This window comes from Rhagoletis zephyria, unplaced genomic scaffold (genome assembly GCF_001687245.7).
Source record: "Rhagoletis zephyria isolate East Lansing unplaced genomic scaffold, Rhagoletis_zephyria_1.1 Rzeph_scaffold_00029, whole genome shotgun sequence".
Taxonomy (NCBI): domain Eukaryota; kingdom Metazoa; phylum Arthropoda; class Insecta; order Diptera; family Tephritidae; genus Rhagoletis; species Rhagoletis zephyria.
The window spans coordinates 303,062-328,857 of NW_016157113.1; the positions used below are offsets into that span (position 1 = coordinate 303,062).

Consider the following 25,796-nt stretch of genomic DNA (forward strand, 5'->3'; position numbering starts at 1 on the left):
TTTGGATAACAATTTGTGCCTGGATATTTCAATAATATTGCGTTAGTTTGGGCGGTTAGAGCGCCATCAAAGAAGAAAAAAAGATATATGTACATTAGACTGCATCACTCCCCAAACAAAAAAAAAAATTGGTACTATTTTTCCATTGGAATGATAAAATCTGTTATATTCTAAGACGTCCACCAAAATGTTTCGGAAAAATATTAAGATTTAAGTGAGCTGGACCGATTTGAAAATACCTCCAAAAATCGAGTTTTTTATGAATAAAAATAGTTTATTAAAGTTTTTTTTGAAAAAATCCCCTCAAATGATAAAACGGGTTAAGCTTAAAATATTTGCATAAAAATATTTAAAAAAATTTGAACGGAATCGTAATGATGACATTTTTGATGCTGTTTTTTAACTTTTTTCAAAAATTGGTATAGGAAAAACTTGAATAACTGAACCCAAACTCTTCGGGTTTAGACTTAAGAGGTGTCATTGGAAAGGTATTTTCTCACCCTTTTTATTTCTTTGCTAATAAACTCATTCAAAGGATGGAAGAGAAAGGTAGGATGAACGAACGTCATTCAAAGTTGAATTAAAATGTGTTGGTATTCGAAAAAACAAGACGGGACACGAATAGCGTTTTTTTGGCCAGAAATAAAAACAGTGTGAAAATACCTTTCTACTGAGATCCCATAAGTCTAAATCAGAACATTTTTGGCCCAGTTATTAAAGTTTTTCGTAAACCAATCTTTAAAAAAAGTAAAAAAACAGCATCAAAAATCTCATTCTTACGATTCCGTTGAAAAGATTTTTAAATATTTGTATGCAGATTTTTTAAGCTTAATCTAATTTGTGATCTGAGGGGACTTTTTTCAAAAAGTTCTTTAAGAAACTATTTTTATTTATAAAAAAGTACATTTTTGGAGGTATTTTCAAATCGGTCCAGCTCGCTTAAATCTTAATATTTTTCCGAAATATTTTGGTGGACGTCTTAAAATATAATAAATTTTGTAATCCCGGGAAAAACCGCAACTTTTTTTGGTGATGCAGTCTAATGTGCATATGTTTGTAGTTTGGCATCATTGATGTCTTATTTATAAAAACAAATTTGGTATACGTATATATACATATGTATGTATGTACACATGTACGAGTAGCATGTAAACGAATTCTGTTTTCCGAAATATTATTCAGGCATTCTGTTAGATAAAAGATTGTACTGTGTACATAATAAATAAACATTTACAACATTTATAGAAATGCTTAAATGCTTAATAAAAATACTTGCCTTGATATGCTTTTTATCAAGTTATTTATTTCATTCCATGCTGTGGCAAAACAAAACGGCAGCAGTCGTATGAGGGCTGAACGCAGCAATAAAATTCATTTAAAAATTTAATTAAAAGTCATTCACTTCTATTTTCCGCGTTAGCTCTTCTGGTCTTTTGTTATAAAAATAGACTAGAAAAAATCGACTTAATTTAATTTTTTTTCATAAAAAAATATAAAAAAAATGTAAAAATATGACGCAACTTTTTGATTACGCAATACAATATTGTACGTAACTGAGTTTTCGAGCAAGGAGATGAAAATTGACTTTAAGTGGTTGGTTACGAAGCAAAAAGTGCTGAAATTCCACAATTTTTGATTGATATCGAAAATTGGACGTTGACGAAAGTCAACTAACTGGCATAAAATAAAATTTTAAATATTTTCTTGCTTATTTATTTACTTTATTTAACATTACATACTTGTTTTTATCAATTGATAATTTTTTTTCAGTCAAGGTTGTCACCACTGCATTAGCTGTCAAGTAACTTGTAACTAAATACTTTTTGGCATAAAATTTAATTTTAAATTTTTTCTTGCTCCTTTATTTACTTTATTTAATATTACATATTTGTTTACATATTCCGTCAGACTTATATATTTTATCGAAATATGGAGAAAAAAGTGTTTTTTTATCAGTTGATAATTTTTTTCTGCAGGGAGGCTCAAATTGATATTACATACATATGTATGTATATACGTATGTATGTATTAAGCTCATAAAGTTTTGTGAATTTTCTAGCTAAGCAGAGTGCATTAAGAAAATACCAAAAAATAGATGCATACGTAAGTGAATATAGAACATCCTCGATCCACTTTGGCTATCAGATATATACATTTATACTTTTGTATATAAATCGGCAAAACTACCCTTGAATGAACTACATAGAGTAGGTAGCATATTTAAATAATCTGATATTAAACTAAACGAACTATGTATTGTGTATTTGGTAAACCTTGAAAACAATTTCTATTAGACACTACTACGCTTTCTCACACAAGCTCAACCGTTCATCAAGCCGTTATTTAATTGATAATTTGACCATTCAACACAATTTCTAGTGTACAGATTAGATTTAGATTTTTTCTCTCTACTTTAAACTTGTTTGTTAACTGGTCTACTATCTCTCATACAAGAGCTGAATAGTTCGTAAACTGGAATAATACCGTCGTAGAGATAAACAATTCATAATTTGCAAGACGTAAGCAACTAAAAAAAATATTAGAAGATGGACGGCTAAAAATAATACCATTGTGCGAAATAAAGTACTGATAACGGCTTGAGTTTAAGTTCATAACTCAGATATGTATGTGTATAAGTACCTGTGTAAGTTTACAAGCCAACAAATACAAATGTAAATATGTAGTGTCTCATTCACTGCCAGATAATAAAAATATTAGTTTAAACAAATAAGGTATGCTTTGGTATATAAATAGTATATATTTATTTTTGTAAGGGCGGAGAAAATTTGGTTTGATGTTTGCTGGGTGAAAGGTAATTGAGAACTGGTAGCATTCAAACTAAAGTACACACATACATACACTACTTTTAAGTGCCTATTAAGTCCATCATCGGCCCAATAATATTCATGGGGCTTTCATTTATTTGAATTGAGTAGGTTTATTTGCGGACTGAACTTGAATTTCAATTTAGAAGTAAATAACTATTTGACCAGGGTGTTATAATTTCGTACATATGTATGTACATATATATGTACGTATTTATGTATGCAAAGGTGCATTCTTTTGCAACCGAGCTACAAAAGAACACTCGCTTAAATGACGAAATACACACAAAGCAACAACACAAACTCGGCTATTTATCCGAGTTCAGCCAGGTCGGTTAAAAAAAAAACGCGACCTGAAGGGTTGTGTTGTAAATGGGAAAGTGGAGAGGGAAATTTTTGTTACTTATATCTTAAATAAGTATATATATTACACAAATACCTCGCTTAATTACTCCCGTTAAACTAATCACGTGTTCCTTGCCAGCTACCAACAGGGTTGCTTAAGTAGCTAAAAGGTAATTTTATCCGAGTTGAGCTTAAGTATATATTTTTCTATGTAAATACATACACACTTGTGGTCAGCTGATGAAGTTAAGTGACATTTCGACCAGTTTTGGCTACTTTTCTTTTGTTTATTTAATGTTTGTGCTAGGCGTTTTCTTCCACATAAAAGTAATTATCAGGCAAACTTTATATGAAAGAAAATGCACAACACCGTCAGCCAACAAAAATATTAAAAATCAACGCGATATCCTAGCCTCTTGAAATTTGCACTTTAACCTACTAAAATTTAATTTAATTTAAAATTTTTCCAAAAATTTTTAATAAAAAATTTACAATTTCATTTGACATTCATAATGTAATATTTCACTAATTTAACTGATTCAATTTAATAAGAATTTTAAAAGGGTGGAAACTCCTTCATACAATATTTTCCAAATAAATCTTTCTTTTGTAATATCTTATTTAAGTTGGTAATTAAATTTAATTTGACTTTAAACAGGTGGCAACACTCTTTAAAAATATCTCCGAGCGCGTTATGCTTTTGGGGCTACATATTCTGTCGACGTACAAGTATTTTTGTCTATTTTAAAAATCACTATCTGTGCCTGTGGGTCTGCAAATTTCAGACTACGAGTAGTATGCATACGTAAATAATTGTACATTTTAAGTATTGATGTACTTACTATCAATTAGCACGCCAAAAAAAAGTATGCATGCCTCCTTTGACGATATAATCCAGTTATACATAGTCTACTGATAAGAAATCAATAGTGGTAATTGATAACTTCTCGTCTAGCAACTGATATTGTTTACTAATGCTGACGCACATTGGAAATCTATAAATCAACTACATAAACCAAATGCTGATTAAGTAGTTGGACGATGCAACGAATGGTGATATGCAAATATACTGTATGGATATATAATAATGTATTTATATACATATGTATTTACATTGAAGAGCTATGTACACTTGTGCCGCTTAACTATGCGTATATGTACGAGTATATATACATACAAATGTTCTACGTACATACTAATCACATATACTTACTAATCACGTACTTACTTTGTTTTTGGTCTAACCAATCATAAAAACTATATTGACTGTATTCTATAGAAATAAAGTTTTAATGGCCGCTGAGCACTTGTTAAACCTTAAACGTTTTCACGAAACAACTTCATTCACCTCAAGTACCCTGTTCCTGTACTTGCCAACCAGATCTCAGTTCCTACCGCCTGGAAGTACCACCCTAATATCATTAAATTATAGCCTGATGTAACAATTTCTGTTTTTTTTTTTCTGCCGAAGGTGGGGGTCGCCATTTTCTTTATATCATCGGAATTTACAGTAGGATCTTAAAATATTATATATCGTATTTTTGGTCTCGAGCAGATTTTTTTGCAAACTTAATTGACCGCAAGTACCCTTTTATAGAAGTTACCCACTAAATTAAATTATTAAACTTTTACTAAGGAAATTTTTTGATTATTCCAGTAGAACTATTAAAAAAAATGTTCTATTTCTGAATATACATACACATCGTCACCTTCATTCACAAAGGCCATAACCAACAAGTTTTTAATTTAACAGGAGATGCCAAAAACATTATAAAAAGTGTATCAAAAACAAACAGTTATTTTTTTTTTTTAAATAGCATGTAACTCCGTTGTTTTTGGTACGAAGACCATAAAATTTTTATTGAATGTGTATTTTAATATATCCTATCGCATTAACGCAATTTCAAAACAAGTGTTGGTTAGGGCCTTTGTGAATTAAGGTAACGATATGCAGGTGTCACAGACAAATATAAAAAGGCACACAGATTTTTTTTTTTGAAATCGCTTTGCAAAAATTCTTTAGACTCAGGTGTGGACAGCGATTTTTTTTTGTTTGCTTGTAAGTTGTTACGTTGTGCATACACAAAATTTATGTCTGTTTTTTTTTTGTGATTTTACGCATTGCTTATAAGAATAAGCTTCCGACAGACTATTTATATACCTAAGTAGTAGAATGGCAGCTGTTAAAGATGAGTAGTTACACTAGTAGATACACAGAGGGCTAGCATGCTAGCAACACAACACACATACTCCTACATAAGTACTACATACATATGTACATACATATGTAGATATGTATGTTTATTTAATCTAATTGTTCTGTTTACAGTTCGTTAACTGAAGAGATAGTCGAAGGCCAAAGAAAAAACAAAAAATTTATTGTCTGCACCGGCATTAAGTTCATATGTACTTGATAAACTTATGAATACACAATACAATACGGTCATATAAAGCATAAATACTTATATACATATATATATATATATATATACTCATGTATATATGGCTGATTTTATATACCAACCTGTTTACAAATTAACCTTTTTGTCCGGTGCATGGTTATATGTTATTAGTGTGTGTAAATAATAAACGTCCCGAAGGCACGCACTGAATGAGGCTTTTAGTAGTTTGTATTCGAGTTAAATAGGAAAATTTGTATATGTGCGTGCATATGCATTTGTGTGTCTTGAAGAACAATTGTTGAAATAGTTCACCAATTAGCAGAAAGTTCAACCTACTGTATTAAAACCTGAGAGACAAGTGCGTTATGTTCGATTATTTAATTAGCTGTAGTAAATTCAATTTAATGTCATTACTTCTGAAAAGCAGGCTGGCAAAATTATATTTATGCTGAGTTATATAGAGTCAGCGTCAGAAATATGCACACTCTGACGTCTTGGCGATTTTATTTATTTATATTTTCCAAACACAATTTCCATGAACACAATATTTTTTTTGAAGTGAAACTTCTTTAGCGACAAAGAGGAGAATGATGATGCCGATAAAAGTAAAGATGAAGATAGGGGAAGAAAGGTTAAAATAAAGGTAAATAAAGAGAGAAGGATATAGAGAGAGACACAGAGACTCAATCTGGGAACTATTTTGCGATTTTAGAGATTTTCGGCATTCTCGAGACTTATCGATAAAATAATCGATATTTTTATCGGTTTTGTTATAGATTTTTTTATCTATATTATAAATTTTGCTGTCGATATTTTCGAAACTAATCGATATAATAAACGATATTTTTATCGATTTTGTTATCAATATTTTCATCGATTTGTTATCGATTTTCTAATCGATATTTTTACTATTTTGTAAGCGATATTTTTTATTGATTTTGTTATCGATATTTATCGATTTTGTTATCGAAATTTATCGTTTTTGTTACCGATATTTATCGATTTTGTTATGGGTATTTTTATCGATTTTGTTATAGATATTTATCGATTTTGTTATCGATATTTATCGATTTTGTTATGGATACTTTTATCGATTTTGTTATCGATATTTTTATCAATTTTGTTATGGATATTTTTATCGATTTTGTTATGAATATTTTTATCGATATTTTTAACGAGTTTCTAATAGATTTTACTACAAATATTATTATCGATTTCGCTATCGAAATTTTTATCGAATTTTTCATCCATCCATCGAAAATTGTTATCTATACAGTCTAAAGCTAAAAAATGAAGATAGAGGAAAGCAGAATAACATAATTGTAATTAGAATGAACAGGGGTAGAGGTAGGGATCTAGATAGAAAAAAAATACAAAAAATATAACCTTTTGCAAAAGCTGATGTATGTATGTATGTATGTACATATATATTTATGTATATTGGTTATGAGACAAAATAGATATGTATGTAACGTAAGTTTCACTTCTCCAGTGTGGCCCAAAAACCCCTACTCCTTAAACCAGTTCGTGGAGTCTGCGCTTAGATCCTCTAGAAGACCTATACCTAGGAATTTCTGTCTTTTCCTGCCTAGTGCTGGGCACTCGCAGAGTAAGTGCCTTATTGATTCAGGCTCTCCTTCGTCGTGGCAGCTTCTGCAGTAGTCGTTGTGACTAGCCCCGAGGCATTCTGCGTGCCTTCCTATCACGATATGTCCTGTGAGCAGACCAATGGCCAGTGACATATCGCCTTTATTGAGAGTAAGAATTTCTCTCGATCTCCGTACATCCCATTTTGGCCATGTAAGCTTCGTTGTATTACAGTTTTCAGTGCGCTCCCATCTGGAGGCCGCTTCTTCAAGGAAGTTCTCCCTTAGTAAGAGCTTGCAGGAAGCGATTGGCATACCCATCCTCTTCCAGGCTGGTGAAAGTGGATAGGAAGTACCCGCCCTTGCAAGCTCGTCTGCCTTCTCATTTCCTGGTATGTCACTGTGCCCCGCTACCCATACCAGGTGCAAAGCGAACAGCTCTGCCATCACATTTTTATAAGAAAAAATTGATAAGGAAAATATAAATAAATAAAATCGTCAAAATGTCAGGGTAGATATATTTTTGACGCTGACTATATATTATGTATTTATGTATGGAAGTACATATGTATGTATTTTGTTTGCATTCATAAGTGCACCATTTGTCTTCAACTCACTACTGGCTTCAGTCGTTGGCTCATTAAAAATGCACTTCTAATCGCAATAACAACAATATCAGTAAAATATTACAAAACACGGACCTGCAGTTGTAACAAGCAACGTCTAAATGTGACGCTATTAGTTTATAATGTCTAGACGAATCGGCACTGCAATTATTATTGAATTATTTATGCATTCAAAGCAAATGAAAACATCATAAAAATTAGAAAATATGTCGACAATAACAGCACAATTCAAAATTCAATGAAGTGTTTCTAATCCAAGTCAAATCTTTACTACTTACTTTAGCAATCCTTACAACTTAATTTAGCAAAAATTGGAGATGGATTAGACAAGGATTAGGGACATGAGACACTTCATAGTAGTAAGGGTTTGGTTTTTTGGAATTCGGAGTTGCGTCATTATTGCATAGAATTTTATCTGCCAGTTTTACAAGCTGTCTAAGCGAAAAATTATTCGTTTACTTCTGTAAATTTTCATATAAAATTCAAATCAAAATAATAACTTTAATTGCTTTCGTGAAACTGGTCATAAGTCACATAATCTGGCACTCAAATGCTTGCAGTCATGCATACGTAGGAGTACACAAAGTGTCAAACGTACCTTTTGATTATCAGCTATATATATACATTGGCGGCCATTAAAATATACTCGCTTTACTTTAAAGAGTTTTGGCTAAATTTCCATGGTTTATTTTATTTTTAATTTTTTTTTTATAAAAGCCTGGCTAGCTATACAACAAACACCATATAAATCCTCTTATAAAATATCGACAAATTTTCACCAAATTTTTAAACTTTTTATTCGGAATTTTCAGAAAAATGTCTGGTATGCAGTTTTGTAGGCCATTCAGTTTTATGTAGATAAAGTGCAAGTTTCAATTGGCTACAAAAAACCGTTGATTTTAAAAAATTTTTTTGTTTTTTTCTAAAAATTCTGAATAAAAAGTTTAAAAATTTGGTGAAAATTGTGCAATTTTTGGAATTCTTTTATAAAGTTTGAAAAGGCGATTTATGTGGCGTTTGTTGTATAGCTAGCCAGGCTTTTATAAAAAAATATTAAACATAAAATAACCCATGCAAATATAGCCAAAACTCTTCATAGTAAGGCGAGTCTATTTTAATGGCCGCCAGTGTACTAGTTGCAATGTTATAACGTTTCTGTACACTGTCTAAAATGCGTTAATAAAGGGAAAAAAGAAGTGTGCTAGGGTGGTCCTTAAAAATATCAACATCATCTGGTACTCATTTATTTTGTTCTCCGTACAAAATAAAGGCATACAAGAAAATTTTAAACTTTGAAAAAAATAGGGATCGCTGCCAGAGTTTGCAAAAATTATTATATATTTAAATCTAAAAAAATCGAAAAAAAAATTTCGAGTTTGACTAGCAATAACTCATCGAGTTTGTTAATTTATTTGAATACGTTTTAATTAAACGTTAAATTGATTAGATTTCAAGCAAAAAATTTGTCGAATTTTTGTAATTTAAAAACAATATTTTTCAAACCCTGGTTGTCACTCCAAATTATTTTAATTTTTTTTGGTTGTCTTTATTTTATACGTGGAATCAAATAAAAGGGTGCACTACAGAAAATTTAGTTGTTGATCTTTTAAGCACCACCCCAATATAGTCTTCATGACATTGCACCTGAAAACTTTGGTATGGACTTTGAACAACAACACAAAGTGTAGAAAAGTGGTACAACATTCTTTCGATTGTATTGAGGTTTCAGATTTGAGAGGCAGTTTATGAGTATTTGTAAGGACTTACCAACATAGGCTAAAAATCTACCAATATTTTGCGGAATGAAAGCAAAGAGGTTTAAATGAACATATGTACACATTTTGGTATCGAACACAGCTTAAATAAAAGTGAATAGTTAACTGTGACGGAGAATAATTGTTTGAGCCTCCCTCCTATTAAATTAATACAGGGCCCGAATCAGGGCATCCGTGATCGAATCAAATTTTGTACGAAATTTCTTTTTGAGCATTCTGTAGTTACTCGTAGTTCGTTTTTTTCAACTCAAATTGAATAGGAGAAAAATCAGCTGTAATTTTATTTCATTCGTTTCGAATCAAGTTCCATTCGATAACGGATGCCGTGATTCGGGCCCAGTTTTATGTAGGTATAGGTTTTTTGTTGGATATTTTATTCACGTGAAATACATTTTTGTTGTTTTATATAAAAAGACAATTTATCCCAAGGCAACGAATTCATATTAGTTAGATAGCAGGAGTACACTAAACAATTTTACGCACAACGCCAGTAAGAATTACAACAATTACATTAGTTTGATATTAAGAACCACCGAGGCGAAAATCTAGCTACTCTGGTAACCCCATGTTTTATGAACTCACCATGTTTTATCCTATTTGACTAAAAACTATCTGATATCGTTTCCTTTAAAAAATCTACCAATGTCTATAATTTTGTGTATGTAAATTCTACCAATATTAATTTTTTCGAAGTCCATGCACTGCTAGCTACATCTATACATATAATAAAATTGTAATAGGCCGATGTATGTACATTATAGATATTAAAGGAAAATTAATATGAGGCCTTTATTAGAGCAATAGAAGCCAAATCAACCATTCTTAGAGTTTTTGTCTGTCTGTCTATCTGTATGTTTGTACGCGCATCACTCGAAAATGAATGCAGGGAATTGAATGCAGTTTTCACCGTTGTATTGCTAAAAGCCTAACTTTAAATATAGAAAGAAAAAAATTAGAAAGTTGCCACCTGTTTGAAAATTGCTGTTTAAGTAAATTGATAAGATAAAGAAAATATTGCAATATGGATGTCATAAGAAAGCGGTTTAAGAAGGCTTATGGGCGAAAATATTTTTGTGTAAGGTTGCCACCAGTTTGTATTATTTAATTTAATTGATAAGATAAATTGAATATTGCAATATGGATATCGCACTGAAGAGATTTGCAGAAAATACTTTTGAGGCGGATTGCCCCATGTTTGAAAAATTGTATTCAATTAAATTGATAAAATAAATGAAATATTACAATCAAGCGGCAAAAAAATACTCTCGAAGCGCAGTGTATTTGCTAGCATAACTGCTCAGTAACTGTTGCAATTGCACTTTCTGAACGTGTTGCTATGTACTTCTGATTAACTCAACAGTTGCGTGTATGATGATCGTAATGCGTAATAAAAAGTAAACAAAAACAAGTAAAAAAGTCTAAGTTCGGGCGGAGCCGAACATTAAATACCCGGCGCAAGTATTAAATATATGTTTTTCACCTTTCCGAAAGCTACCGCTACATGGTAAACCGAGGTGTATCCATTTTGAGTAAATTGGCGTCCTTAAATTTCGAAATATTGAAGTTTCAAGCATATCTGAAATTTACTGTTATATGAAAAGCGGCCGTAATTTTAGTTCGATTTCAATAAGTTTCAACGTTTTGCTTCTANGACGGACGGACGGACGGACAGACAGTCACCGCTTAATCGATTTCTCTTTTCATTCTGATCATTTATGTATACATTTGTCTATATCTATCTCGATTCGTTTTGCCTGTTACAAACAACCGTTATGTGAACAAAGTTATAATACCCTTGTGCACAAGTGCGCTCGGGTATAATTAATGTACTGAAAGTTTGGTTTGATTAACTCTCAGAGATGCACATTACAGAAGGTCGCACAATGGGACTATAGCGGCCAAAAATAGTAAGAATTGATTAGCTAATTCTGAAAAAGCAATTACGCAAATTTATTGCAAAATATCTACCTAACCCAAATAAAAAAAAAAAATGTATGATAAAAGCGCATATTCGCAGTCATGGGACGAGTTTAAAATAGGTGCAATGCATATAAAAATTTATATCGAAAAATACTGATTTTGTCGCGGAAACTGCAAACTGATTTTTCTACTCGTGCGTATATACAGTGAGTGTCAATCAAAATCGTACAGCATATTTGTTTCCATATTTTGAAAATATTTTGTTTTAATCAAATTTTATTCAATTTTTAATAAAAATGTAGTTCTTTCTACAACAAAATCCATAAAACTCAAAGTTTTTAAATTTGTAACAAGTTAAGTCGAAAGTTAATGGCAAGCCAAACTCGTAGCTGTTGGGATACTCAACCTTGGTTTCCGGCTCCCTCTAATAATACGTATGAATATTCATTATACGTTCCATATCGATCAATCTCTGATACATTAACGATTTGCATTACACCTGCCCCACAGCACCTTCGGTCATTCAATCAACTTAAAAAGGGGGTGCGCCCATTTCATCCAACACATTGCAATTTGTACTATCTACACCAGCAAACACACTTACACAATACACTAGTTGACACTTAACCGCTTACGGGTCATTCCATGCAAAAGAAGAAAATAAGTAAACTTTTAAAATGCCTTAATTATCCCTATTTCAGTTGCAATATGAAGATAAATTACATACTATATTTCATTTATCTGTAGAAAAATATTAATTAAAAAATAAAAAGAAACGTTAATATATGTTTATTTATACTTTTACTTCATACATAGTTACTTTTCACCAAACACCAGGACATGTCCCACCAGTTACAATTTTGATTTTTTTTTAATAATTATTTTTGTAATATATATTTTATAATATATATTCATCGAAAAAAATCTGGCCTGAAACTTACGAGTTTTTGCTAAAATTCGGCTTTAAGTGCACGAAGGTAAATAAAGACATTTGGCCTTTGACACCTTTGCGTCACGCCTTAACCGACTCCAATCGGGATCAAAATGTACATGTGATACCTGTGATCGAGGTATTACCGTGGATTGAAGGGGTGAGACTGAAAAAGTCGTCCATTTAATTTTTAAAGACCCCCTATAGTAGTTACAATTCACAATTGTTTACATTCTACTGTCAAATGTGTCCCACCAGTCTCAATGGAATAGCCCATACGCTAAATGATCATAAAATATAAATTTGCTTTCATGCATATATGTAAGTGCAATCTAGCGTGAAGGGCGTGGGTTGTTTTTGTAATTTATATTATTCAATTCTCGATGATCTCATTTGAGTGGATTTTAAGTTCTAAGGTTTATAAATATTGAATATTCAAGTGCTTCTTGGTGCAATTTTATGCACATAATAACATGTATGTGTGTACATATATTTACTCTAGACTTTGCTTTGAAACGTAAGCTTTTATTTATCTAAAGTGTTGTTTCTCAAATATTGAGTGCCTTTTGAGGTCATTCACACTGTAAATGGACACCTCTTATCAAGATACATATATTGATAAAATTTTATGACTCAGCTTTTGATAAATTGACTAGTGAACTTTTAATAAATTCATTGGCGGTCTTATTTTTAGTCTATTTGCCGTATGCTGACTACTCACATAACTGGAAAATTGCTATTCAACTGGTCTCTTGCTTTCCATAAAAAAAAACTAATCAAATTGATTGCAAAATGAAGGCTCCAGTGAATTATGAACAGTAAATTCCAGCTTACAGCCACTGTGCATCGGTCGTCAAGGAGTAAGATTTTTTTTTTAGAAATGTGGGAAATGTATGCTTTTTTCAAATAAACTATAGTGGCATTAGAGAAACGTAAAATAGTGGCATACAACCATTTATTTGGTAATAGTTTTGAAAATTTTATTTTTGTTTTCTTTTGGACCAAAAGCGAATAAATACATACTGCTAAATAAATGGTTTTTCGTTAAGTTTGCTCATATATTCAAAGTATATAAGTGAGCTTTTACACATCGAGTCCAACAAATGATTTCTTAACCACTCAAGACATCGAATTTATGAGGATACACTTCGTTATAATGTGGTTGTTCACGCTTGCTTGGTAATCAGCTTATGTGGTTAAAAATAATTTTTCTGCGGTGAATTTTGTTGTTGTACAATAAAAAGTACACTACAGAAAAATTACTTTTTACCAGATAACCATATAACCAGGCAAGCGTGAAAACCCACAATGATTTTCATCGGCAGAAGAAGCAGTTAACGCATTCAAACACCATATTTTTGAGGTAGCAACTTCATTGCGGAAAAAATGCTTCATCAAGTGGTTTGAGCGTAAACAAAAGTGTAGAAACTATACAAAGGAATATCTTTAAAACAGGTACGGTAATCATTATGAGTAAAATAATTTAAATCAGCATTTAATANTCGTAAGATATTTTATAAATAATAATACAAAGTCTACTGAGAAAATCGTCAAAATCTATGCTGTATAAGCTTTATCTCCTATAGCACTGATTGTAAAGATACCAGTTTTTGCCATATATCTCCTTTATGTACGAAACTAAACCCAATAAATTGTGTTACCGGTTTACATACCGAGCAGATAGCGGTGAAAATCACTTAGATTGGTGTCATATAAAGTATATCTTCCATACCTCTGATTGTTTAGATGCGATTTTTTATATAAGTATGTAACTCCTCTACCGATGTGTGCAGATGTATTCAAAAGCAGTAATCTGTCAAGGTAAAATTTGCAGATGTTCATGAAAGGTATGAAGCCTTCGGCATAGCCGAAGACAGCGCTGCTCTTACTTGTTTTTTTATAATTTATATCTGTTCGCTCAAAAATAATAATTATTGTTGATTTTTATTTTTTCTCTCAATGAAAATGATTTTTACTTGATTTTTATTTTTTCGATCACAAATAATGATTATTTTATGATTTTTTTTTTCGGTCAGAGATAATAATTATTATAGAGTTTTAATTTTCCACTTAAAAATAATGATTATTCATAAAATTGAAAAGGCTATACAAACGCAACTTACTGAAATTTCGACCTGAAAACGTTGGGACTTAGTTCTTTTATTATAGTGTAGCTACCTCTGAAAAGGATACAGCGAAAATCACGCTATTATAGCTTTAGGGTTTTTTGAATGATCCTTATTGGTGATTTAAATCAATCTTTTGAAGACGTGATTAGCTAAACTAACTTTAAATAAATATTTATTCTGTACTAAATTATACCATTTTAAATAATGTAAAATGTAAAAACAACAAATTGCGCGTATTTTAAGATGACTAGTGTTAGTATTTATGTATGTGCGTAGACTTACAATGTATGTAAGTATATATATACATATGTATGTATATAAGATGGTTCATACTTAATCCGGAAATCATAAAAATTAACCAAGCTTGAACCTGTCATGTTTTCAGCGCGCTGTTGCTATTATTGCTTTCTTGTACAGCTTTGCTTTTGAGGCAGAGCAAAAAAAAACTGAGTAGCTACTTTATTTCGTAAAACTTTTAGCATAAAATATGTAAGTATATGTATACAATATATGGTGAACATCTGTTTACCATCATCAACTTGTAGAATGGTATGACGAATTGTTGTAAATAATGCTGGCTGTAGTAATAAATTAATCTTAATTTCTTTATTATACATACTTATATACATACATACAAATAGTTGGATAATGAGCAATTGTAATGAAATGAAACTATGTAAACACATTTGTATGATAATGAAGTACGGCTATATATACATATGTACATATATGTACATACAATACGCATGCATGTGTGTTGACGTTATTAACTTCATATAGTATGTAGGTACATACATTTTACACATTTATATTGCTATTTGTTATCAACAATGCAAATATTTGTAATTTGAAATAGTTTTTCATTAAAAATTGTTGAATATAATTGTTATAAGGCCATAAATAACAAAAAACAAGTAAATACTTTTGTTTTTAATTCTTTCTGCTTTAATGACATGAATAATTAGATTAGCTAAACAAGTTCCAATCGACCTTTCCAAATCACAGATAGTAAACCAAATGGTTCTATAAATCATTTATTTAAGGCATTCGTAAAATATATATGTACATATATGTATTTCTATAGACTTGAAAATTTTGATTTATTTAAAAAGATTAATTTATTGTTTTTATTTTATTTTTATACTAAGTGAAAATGATGAAAATTTGCGGTTATAATATTTTGCAACTTGTAAACAATATCATATTTTGTATATCAAATCTTCCTCATCCTCCTATCTGTCTTTAAAAATAACGTCATCTATTATGCCTGCAGTTTTATGAGTCGTAGGAGATTTTCTGCTGTACGAAACTAATTGAGGTTCTGATTGTGAAATGATCTTTATTACAGTTCTTCTTTTTGGCTTTTCTTGTTTGGTTTTGCCGTGCTCAAATGTTGTAGTTATAATTTTTAGAGCTTCACAAAAAATTCGTATTGCACGAGAAGTAATGAAGCGATTTCAAAAAGAAACAAGTAATTTTTAAACAAAAAACAAAACCGACTTCAGTGCTCATATACAAAGTTAGGAGTGCTGTTAACCGCCTCTGAGACACTACCTTTCCGATGCAAAAAGAATTTTCGAAATCTGTTGACGTGGTCCAAAGGTTTGCGGTAACATATGTACATAAAAAAATTATTCCGGCGAATTGCTAATCTCCTCCTTTTTTGTAGTCGGTTAAGAATGATCAAATAGTGTCTTGTCGTAAAACAACGGTAAATATTGGCTTATTTTCAGACTTTAAAGTGCTTTGGCATCTTTGGTTTTGCATATATAATTTTCAATTTCGGAACACATGTGCTTAAGTTCATTAGAGCAATAAAAATATTATTGTTCATAAATTTAATATAAATCTGCCATTTTTAAATAAAAAAGTTCTGAAAAAATTTGCAAATTCTTTATATAGCCAAAATGATCAAAACCCCGCTGCAATGATTTTGTTTTTGTTTTCTTTAATCAAAAGTTAACGTTATTCCCTTTATTGACATAAAATTAGGCTCAAATTATTTGATAAGTTGAATCCATTAATACAATTAGGGTGTTGATCGAAATGGTTTTCATGGGCTTTGAGATAGTTCTAAATATAATTTTTTTAACCGGAAAAAAACGGGTATTCTTTTTTTCGTTTAAAAAAATTCTAGGGGCTAAGTTAAGTGGATGAAAATCTTCATACTTTTTATTAAAAGTTTTAAGAGCCAATTTTACGAAAGCAATTAAAGCGACAACCAAACAAGAAAAATTGAAGTGAAAATAAAACTAGATTTTTCGTACAGAAATTACGTTAAACCGGTTGTAAGGTCATTAAAAATTAATCTTATTTACATACATAAAAAACATATGTATGTACATGAGGTTGTGAACTTACATTCATACATACATATATGTATGTATGTATGTTTATGTACCTACTTAGCGCCTCAGTCGCATGCATTGCCTCTGTCAGGAATTATGCTGAACCAACATATGTATTTATTTATTTATGTGTAGCTATTTTTAAACTTTTATGTAATTTGTATTTGCCATTTACGAATCATCTTCCTAAAATCGGCGTTACTACGAAAACAGACATATTTTAGCAAATTTAGCTGAATTTCTAAGTTTTATGATCTTTCAAAGGCGATTTGGCCTTTAGTCCTCTAATGCTTCTAAAATGATTAGATTGCCTATAACTGTGGTTGATTTATTTTTCATGCTTCTCTTTTGACTAATGTGTTTGTTTACAATATATGTATGTACATTCAGCAGACGCACTACATATCAGCCGAACATATATATGTATTAGATGCGTACGTATATATGCATGTACATAGTACGTAATAATTGTAATTTTACATGTGCTTTTGTAGCTATCCCTGCAGGGAAATCCATCCATTTTGAAGCGATGTGTTATTTAGCAATGATTTTAGCATCCTTTGTTCGTCGAACTCCTTTTCGCTGATCAAAAGTTTGAAGTATTTATCCATTGGTTGTTTACCCTTTACTCATCTTTACTGCTAGGTGATACTACTATAGGCTAATCCATCTGGACTTTTGTTTTGTTTTTTTTTTTTTAATTTTAAATAAAACACTTAAAACATAATTGGATGGCGAATATTTATTATTACCCGAAACAAATATCTCTTACTAAATTTGCTATTGCCCTTTTAATATAATTTATTTTTGAGCTATATATATTGACCTACGCTCACAAATAAATTATTACTACATTTACTTAAAAAAAAATTATTTTCATTCAAATATCGGGCGCGACTACGCTGTAGGTGGACCATTCGGAAGGTCAAATTTGCAATTAATCTTTCTAGCATTGCAGGAATTGCGCGAGTAATGTTGGCTTCCAAGTTTTGAATCATAGCTGGCTTATTGACGAAGACTTTTAACTCTACATAATTCCCAAGAAAAAAATCCAAAGGTGTGATATTACTTCTTCTTCTTCTTATTTGGCGCTGTAACCGCCTAAGCGATTTTGGCCGAGTCCAAAACAGCACGCCAGTCATTTCTCTTCTGTGCTAACTGACGCCAATTGAAAATGCCAAGTGAAGCCAAGTCCTTCTCCACCTGGTCTTTCCAACGCAGAGGAGGCCTTCCTCTTCCTCTGTTACCAGCATCGCGGCCCGCGTTGAATATTTTCAGAGCAGGAGAGTTTCTGTCCATCCGAACGACATGGCCAAGCCAGCGGAGCCGCTGAATTTTAATTCGCTGCACTATGTCTATATCGATATCGACATATTACACGATAACTAATTTCAGGCAACAAAAACTACGGTGCTATGGTGCGTTGGGGCTCGCTTGATGCCTATGTTCTGTCTGCCGCCAGTATTTGAATAAAATTATTTTTAAAAAGTAAATTTCATAGATTTTTCTTTCGGGTAATAATAAAGATTCAAAAATCCAGTTCTTTTTTAAGCATTATATTTACCCCTCTATTCTAGCAGAGTCACAAAACTTAGCTCATCACTGTTGTGATTCCAAGTGCGCCGAGAAATGTGTCACAAAAAATTCGATTTTGAGTGCTAGAAAAATACACAAAAATTAAAAAAAATTGAATTGAAGCGGCATATTTTTTAAGCAGCAAGCTTGAGCCTCGGTTGAAATCACAGCAGTGATGAGCTGAAGTTTGTGACTTTGTTAGAATACGGCTGTTAAAATAAAAAAATCAAGGTCTGGATGGGTCACCCGATACATACATACATACATATGCTTATGTTTTTCAATAAGAACAAAGCCCCCTTGTGCGATAAAGTAACAAGAACAATTACATATCTTAATCTTAACCTCAATCTCAGTCTTCATCTTAATACTTAAGTTTATATTAATCTTAATCTTAATAATACCCTTAATCGGAGTCTTAATTTAATTTTCTTATTAATCTTGCCCAAAAACAATGTTGGTATATATTTACACCTAACCGAGCACACTTTTCTTGTAGGACTTTCACTTTGTTTTGCACAACACTGTACTTATTTACACGTGTCATGTTTTTTATCTTTATGTAGACCTGTTGTTTACATTTATGCTTCCTCCGCGCTCAAAGTTGTTTACCAAACGCTTTGTATTCTATCGACATCCAAAGTTTTAACAGGGGAATGTTTTTTTTTTTGTCTAGTGGCCGAAACCCAGGGCATAGCTCGACAAACTATCCAAATCTAGTCGTTTAACTCTCCGTAAATAAACTGCCGCAAATCACGGAAAGCGCAAAAAGAACACTCAAACGACTAGCAGTTGCTTAGAAGACTCACGGAAAGACAAAGGCAGCTAAACTAAAGAATACAACAAAAGCTAAATTTGTGCGGGTAGGTCATTTATTTATTCAGCTATATATCAAAAGAGCAACAACAGCAGAAACAACAGCATAGATAACAAAACAATAAATATACAATACATATATAAGTCTGTACATTAAGCCGTATCACTATATATGAAAGAAAGAAAAGAAAGTTAAGCATGTTTCAGTTTTATTTTAACACTGATGACGAGAAAAAAATTTGGGTGCACACATTTTTTTTAAGGCACCCTTTTTTATTCGTTGTCCGATGTTTTAAATCTTTATGGCGCTGAAAAGGTCTCGCTCAGGAATTCAACTTTGTAAGTTATTTTCAATTGTCTGAAAACGACACCCTATACGCAATACCAAGGCAGTACGTTTTTGACCTACTAACTAGAGATGGGTACGGGCCGGAATATTTGCTGTCAGCACGAACTCGTGCGTGCATGGGCGTTCAGTAAAATTTCATAAAAGCACGAATAGGCACGAAAAAGCCCGTTGCTAATACCACAAATAATATAAAATAGATAAGCTTTTGTTTTTATACGAAAAAAATAGTACATATTAAAACTCTTTTGATAAAAGAAAAGCAAAAAAAAGAAATATTTGGAAACCGATAGAAAAAATAAGATACGTAGTAGTTTTGTTTACATATCTGTACATAAAATACCTTTCACTTTTTCTACTTCCCAGAAAATATTTTATAAAAGTCTTTGATGAAAAAATTGATTTTCTTAAATATACATACATAAACACAAAATTAAAAATATGTACATATGTATATATACAATAAAAGTTGGCTCTTTATTTCCGGGCTGGGACATGTGCCTTCGTGCCGGGCCGGACCGGGCCGGGCCCCACTAAAATTCTTAACGTGCGGGCTCGTGCGTGTTTTTGAAACTTGATTTTGCACTCGTGCCGGGCCGGGCCTGAAAATTTAGGCCCGTGCCCCTCTCTACTACTAACTATTGATTGCAGTGTTTGCGGTTTTCAAAAAAAATGTTTATTTCGTCATGATAGGATGACCTTTTGTGAGGGGAGTGTGTAGGCTTTTTTTAATACTTTTACAGAAAAAACCAATGTAAATGAAAAAAAAATAAATTCCTCTGCTGAAATACTACGTATAATAGTGAGTATTCAAAATTGCTTGGAACAAATTTACCTTTTCTGTAATAGGGTCTGATGTACATACTGTCAGTCAATCAAGTTTAGGTACAGCGAATTTTTTACAATACCGGTAACTATTTTTTAAATACTTTATTTTTTCGCAAATTTTTTATATAGTTCTACAGCAAAAACCCCAAAAGTCAGAGATAAAAACCATATTCAAAATTAAAGTAAATTCTGTAAATTTTCATCCAAATATTGCACTTTTTATTTACACTCTTTTAGATTTAGTATAACAAGCTAGAACTTACCATCAATTTCTAGCAATTTTTTTGTTGAAGCTGTCGCTCATTTTCTCCATATAAAATATTGTTCGGTAATTTTTTTTATACGGAAAAAATGCGCGACACCTTCAACAAAAAAAAAAATCCAAAAATCAATGGGAAGTCCTAGCTTCCTCATTCTTGCACTTATTATACACAAATTGAATGGGCTAAAAAACTGCATACCCAACTTTTTTCTAGGGAGCATAAATAAAAAGTGTAATATTTGAATGAAATTGTGCACAAGGTTTGGAATTCCGATTTTTGGGGTTTTTGCTGTAGAATTAACCATATTTTTACAAAAAATTAGCGAAAAATAAAATATTTACAAAATAGTTGCACGCATTGTAAAAAATTCGCTGTACCTAAACTTTATTGACTGACTGTACATATGTATGTATGTATATTAGGGTGCATAACTCTCCGTACAAAAAAAAAATCGGTACTGTTTTTCCATCGGAATTATAAAACTCATTATATATTAATGGCCTTATTCATAAAGTAAGTTTAAAGATCTTTATAAATTGACGTTTCCATACATTTTTCAATTTACAAACCTTTTTTTAAAGATACTTTATTTTTCATGAAAAAGGCTACAAGACTTTCACCAAAATATATAGGAGAATTATTGAGATTTACGTGTGCTGTGCCGATTTGAAAATATCTCCAAAAACAACTTTTTTTTTTTAATAAAATTGGTTTAAAAAAAACTTTTTTCCAAAAAAGCCACTCGAATAAGAGAAAGGTTTAAGCTTAAAAAGTTGATGGAGTCAAAATACTCAGATGCTTGGTAAATCTTAAAATTTCCCCGAAATATTTTTACCGAGTTCTTGAATTGACAATTTTTTTTTTTTTGGTGCGGCATCCTAATGTACATACGTATATAAGTTCTTAAGATACGCGCGCGCAAACAATAGCCATCGCCGATTATGGCCGAACACTGAACGGAACGACGACAAAACAGAAAACAAAGCGCGCCGAAGCCCTTTTATTCGAGCAAGCTGGCCGCTGGTTCGGCTAATCAACAGACTGTGTGGGTATTTTAGTATTTTTCGACACACATTTGTTTTCGAATATTTTCAGTTCAGGCATTATTGTTTTAGCTCGCACGCGGAAAGGTACTTTGTGAAAAACGCTCAACCTCCACTGAACGCCACACTTCGAAGTAATAAAAAAGTGAAAACGCGCGTAAACATTTTAGTCGATCGATCAAGCGACGAGTATATATATATCAGCTACATAAATATATAGTATATATCTATATGTGTGCGCATACATAGATATGTACATATGTGTATAGGTAGACAAATTTCCAGTTGGTTTCGGCGCGCTCCTACTCGCCGTACACGAACGTGCGTGCGCCCTGCCTGTTGCCGCTTTGTTTTTGAGTTTTTTTCTTAAATGTTTGTATGTACTACCTACTCGCAGGTATCCAAATGTGTTGTTTACAAAATCTTGTTATTGTTGTTTTTGGAAAAAAAGTGAGCGCTACAAGTGACAGAAATAAAACCACGAATAATTTCAAAATGCAAAAGATTTAAAAGATTTTATCTATATTTAAGTGGAATAAAAAAAAAAATTATAAAATGAATTATGTTTATAAAATAAATGCATTGCATGCGTTTGAAGTTTAAATCTGTTAAGAAGAAATAGAATCGTACATACATACATATGCATGTACATATGTTTGTGTAGAAAAGCCATAAACAACACGCGAAATTTCGACAAAGCAACATAATTCAACTTAAAATTTCCACCCTTCACGTGAAAAATTATTAAATAATTTATCTAAATTTTAAGAAAAATCCACTTATGACATACCAACAAAATCAATGCAGCAGCTTACAAAAAATCTAAAATATTTTTTTTTCGACGTACGCGATTGGGCATTTGCCCAAATTTTGACGTAAATTGGTACATACGCCAATCGTGTGAACGACAAAGTATTAGACTTTGCCTCAATCATGACAAACGATTTTTAAACATTTTCCAAATGAATTTTGTGAGTGCTAAACATATTGCCTTGCCAATTTTTATATTTTGAACCATTCAAATTTGATATCGTCTTCTTGAGATCGATTTAATTAATTTGTAAAAAATTGGTAGTGGTTGTTTATCGTTTTTCATATAATTTCAAGTCTAATATATGCGCCACATATTTTTAATTTTAAATCTCATAAATTGTTTATAATAAATAATAATATTTTGGCGCTTACACTTTATGCTAACCTTTTGGACGAGCTTCTTCCCCAGTTCGGCTGCGCCTGTTGATTTTATGAGAATCTTTTGCCTGCCGAAGGTCGACCGTTGTTAGAAATACTTTTTCTAATTTAGATAAAAATATATCCAGACTAATTCTATGAGTCTAGGAAAAATTAATTTCAACTTTTTAGTCCGTTTATATAAATATCTGTATAATATTTTTGTTTCTACTACTTTTATACAATCTATGTATAATTTAACTGAATTCGACTTTTCGCACAAGTGGCAACCCTCTTCAAAACATTTTCAAACAACAACCTGTAATATATATTATAATTACCCAAATCTCTTAATTAACGTTAAATTTAATATTTAAACAGGTGGTAGTTTAGAAACAAAGCCTATTCAAAACCATTTTTATATTTTAATAATTTACTTCATACAAATTCCCCAAAGAGTTTCTTGGGGGTGTTGCTGGAGTGACAGTCCTTGGACATAAATCTGGGTCGTTTTTGTTACGTTATTAAATAATTTGAATTGAATAGAATTTTTTGACAGGTGGCAACCTTTACAAAAAAAAAAAATAAAACCTGTCAAAAAATAAAGCATACGTAAACTAGGGTGTATCACTCTCCATTAGTGTTGCCAGATTTTTTTTTCCAGCCATACGGGACAAATGCATAATTTGTCCCAAAGATACGGGATTTACAAAAATTTAACGGGACAAATGAGAAATAAAAGATTTGCATTAAAAGCCCAACTACGACCCATATATTAACAAAAGTGATCCTTGTCAACGATGTAATGCTCAGATTAGTTATAAGCCATGATCAATTCCGTTTAATTCATGGCAACACTTTTTAATTTATACAAAAATATACCAAAACAAGTAAGAAAGTCTAAGTTCGGGCGGAGCCGAACATTAAATACCCGGCGCAAGTATTAAATATATGTTTTCCACCTTTCCGAAAGCTACCGCTACATGATAAGCCGGTGTATAAATATTAAGTAAACTAGCATCCTTAAATTTCGAAATATTGAAATTTCAAGCATTTCTGAAATTTACCGTTATATGAAAAGCGGCCGTAATTTTAGTCCGATTTCAATAATTTTCAACGGTTTGCTTTTATGTGGCAAGCACAATAATCATACCGAGTTTGGTACAAATTGCTAGAACTGTTACCGATATACATAAATGTGATCATAATTGGGCGGTGCCACGCCCATTTTCCAAAATTTTATCATAAGCGTATTTCCTGATAAAGAATTGTTGCAACCGTCAATTTTGAATAAATTAGCTTTAATATTTACTGATTTATCGAGGATTTCGTATTTCTCGAAATTACCGTTATATGGGATGTGGGCGTGGTTATTGTCCGATTTTAAAAATTTTCGGCCATTTGGTATGCTGTACCAAGGTCAACAACTGTGCCAAGTTTGGAAGAAATTGGTGCAGCGGTTTCCAAAATATACACATGTAACTATAAGTGGGCGTGGCTACGCCCATTTTTCAAAAATTTTTAATATTCTTATTTCTCGTCTAAAAGTTATTCTAAATGTCAATTTTGAGTGAATTATCTTCAGTAGTTACTAAAATATCGCAGTTTTCGTATTTCTGAAAATTACCGTTATATGGGAGGTAGGCGTGGTTATTGTCCGATTTCGCCCATTTTCAATACCATCCGTCCTACGCCCAAAAGAAGTTCACGTACCAAGTTTCGTTAAGATATCTCAATTTTTACTCGAGTTATCGTGTGCACAGACGGACGGACGGACGGACGGACGGACGGACAGACAGTCACCGCTTAATCGATTTCTCTTTTCATTCTGATCATTTATGTATACATTTGTCTATATCTATCTCGATTCGTTTTGCCTGTTACAAACAACCGTTATGTGAACAAAGTTATAATACCCTTGTGCACAAGTGCGCTCGGGTATAAAAAACAAAGCAAAGGGATACAGTTGCGGTCAAACTTATCTTTATTTGTTTATTGTTAATAATTTTCTTTTAAAATATGGGTCCATCTATATCAGATACCACATAAATAAAAGTTTAAACGCTTTCAATCGGAAAAATATAAAGATGGATTTCGAAATACCATCAAAAATCGCATTATTTTGACTCCGTTAATAGAATTCTTAACATTTTTATGCAAATCTTTTAGGTTTAAACTCTTCTATTTAATCTATAACAGAAACCACATTAATAAAAATTTCAAAGCTGGCACAAATTTCACATAAATTAATCAAAAAAATGTTTCATAAAAATTTCAAACTGTAATCAGAATTTTTAGTATGCAATTTTTGGGTATGCAATTTTGTAGCCTTTAATAATAATATCGCTACCTAAAGGTGGAAAGGTGGTAAGTAAATTTTTTTTTTAATTAGTTTTTGATACAGAATGGCAGGTAATACGAAACTACAACGATTTTTCGTCTCTCCTGAACAATTAAAAAAAAAAAATAGACTTGGCGTCCTTTCACCCTTAGGCGACGATTTAATAAAGTTCAAGTTTCAAGTCGCTAAGAATTGCCGTTCATTTTTAAAATTTTTTTAAATATTTTTTTTTTTTTTTTGTGGAGGGTGTTGCGCATTTTCTTCCATATGACGTTTCAAGAGCCAATAAAACAAAAAGACTAGGGATGTATTTTGTTTCTTTTTCTTTCGTGTATACCATTGCATATTCAACACGGCAGAAATGATTTCAACAGTTTTCTATTTTGGACTGCGATAAACATAGAAAAAATATATCAATCTGTACAAAAAAAAAACGTATTAAGTTTTTTTTATGTTTCTTGACACTATAGTCAGCTACAAAGAGAGCCGAATTTTCTTGTCACTTCTGCCTATTGTTTCCTCACGGA

General features: G+C 31.6%; 1 protein-coding gene across 1 annotated transcript in view; it reads left to right on the top strand.

Moving 5' to 3' along the window:
* Positions 1-25,796, top strand: part of Sesn (Sestrin) — a 97,835-nt gene that overhangs the window by 19,132 nt on the left and 52,907 nt on the right. The window lies entirely within an intron of this gene.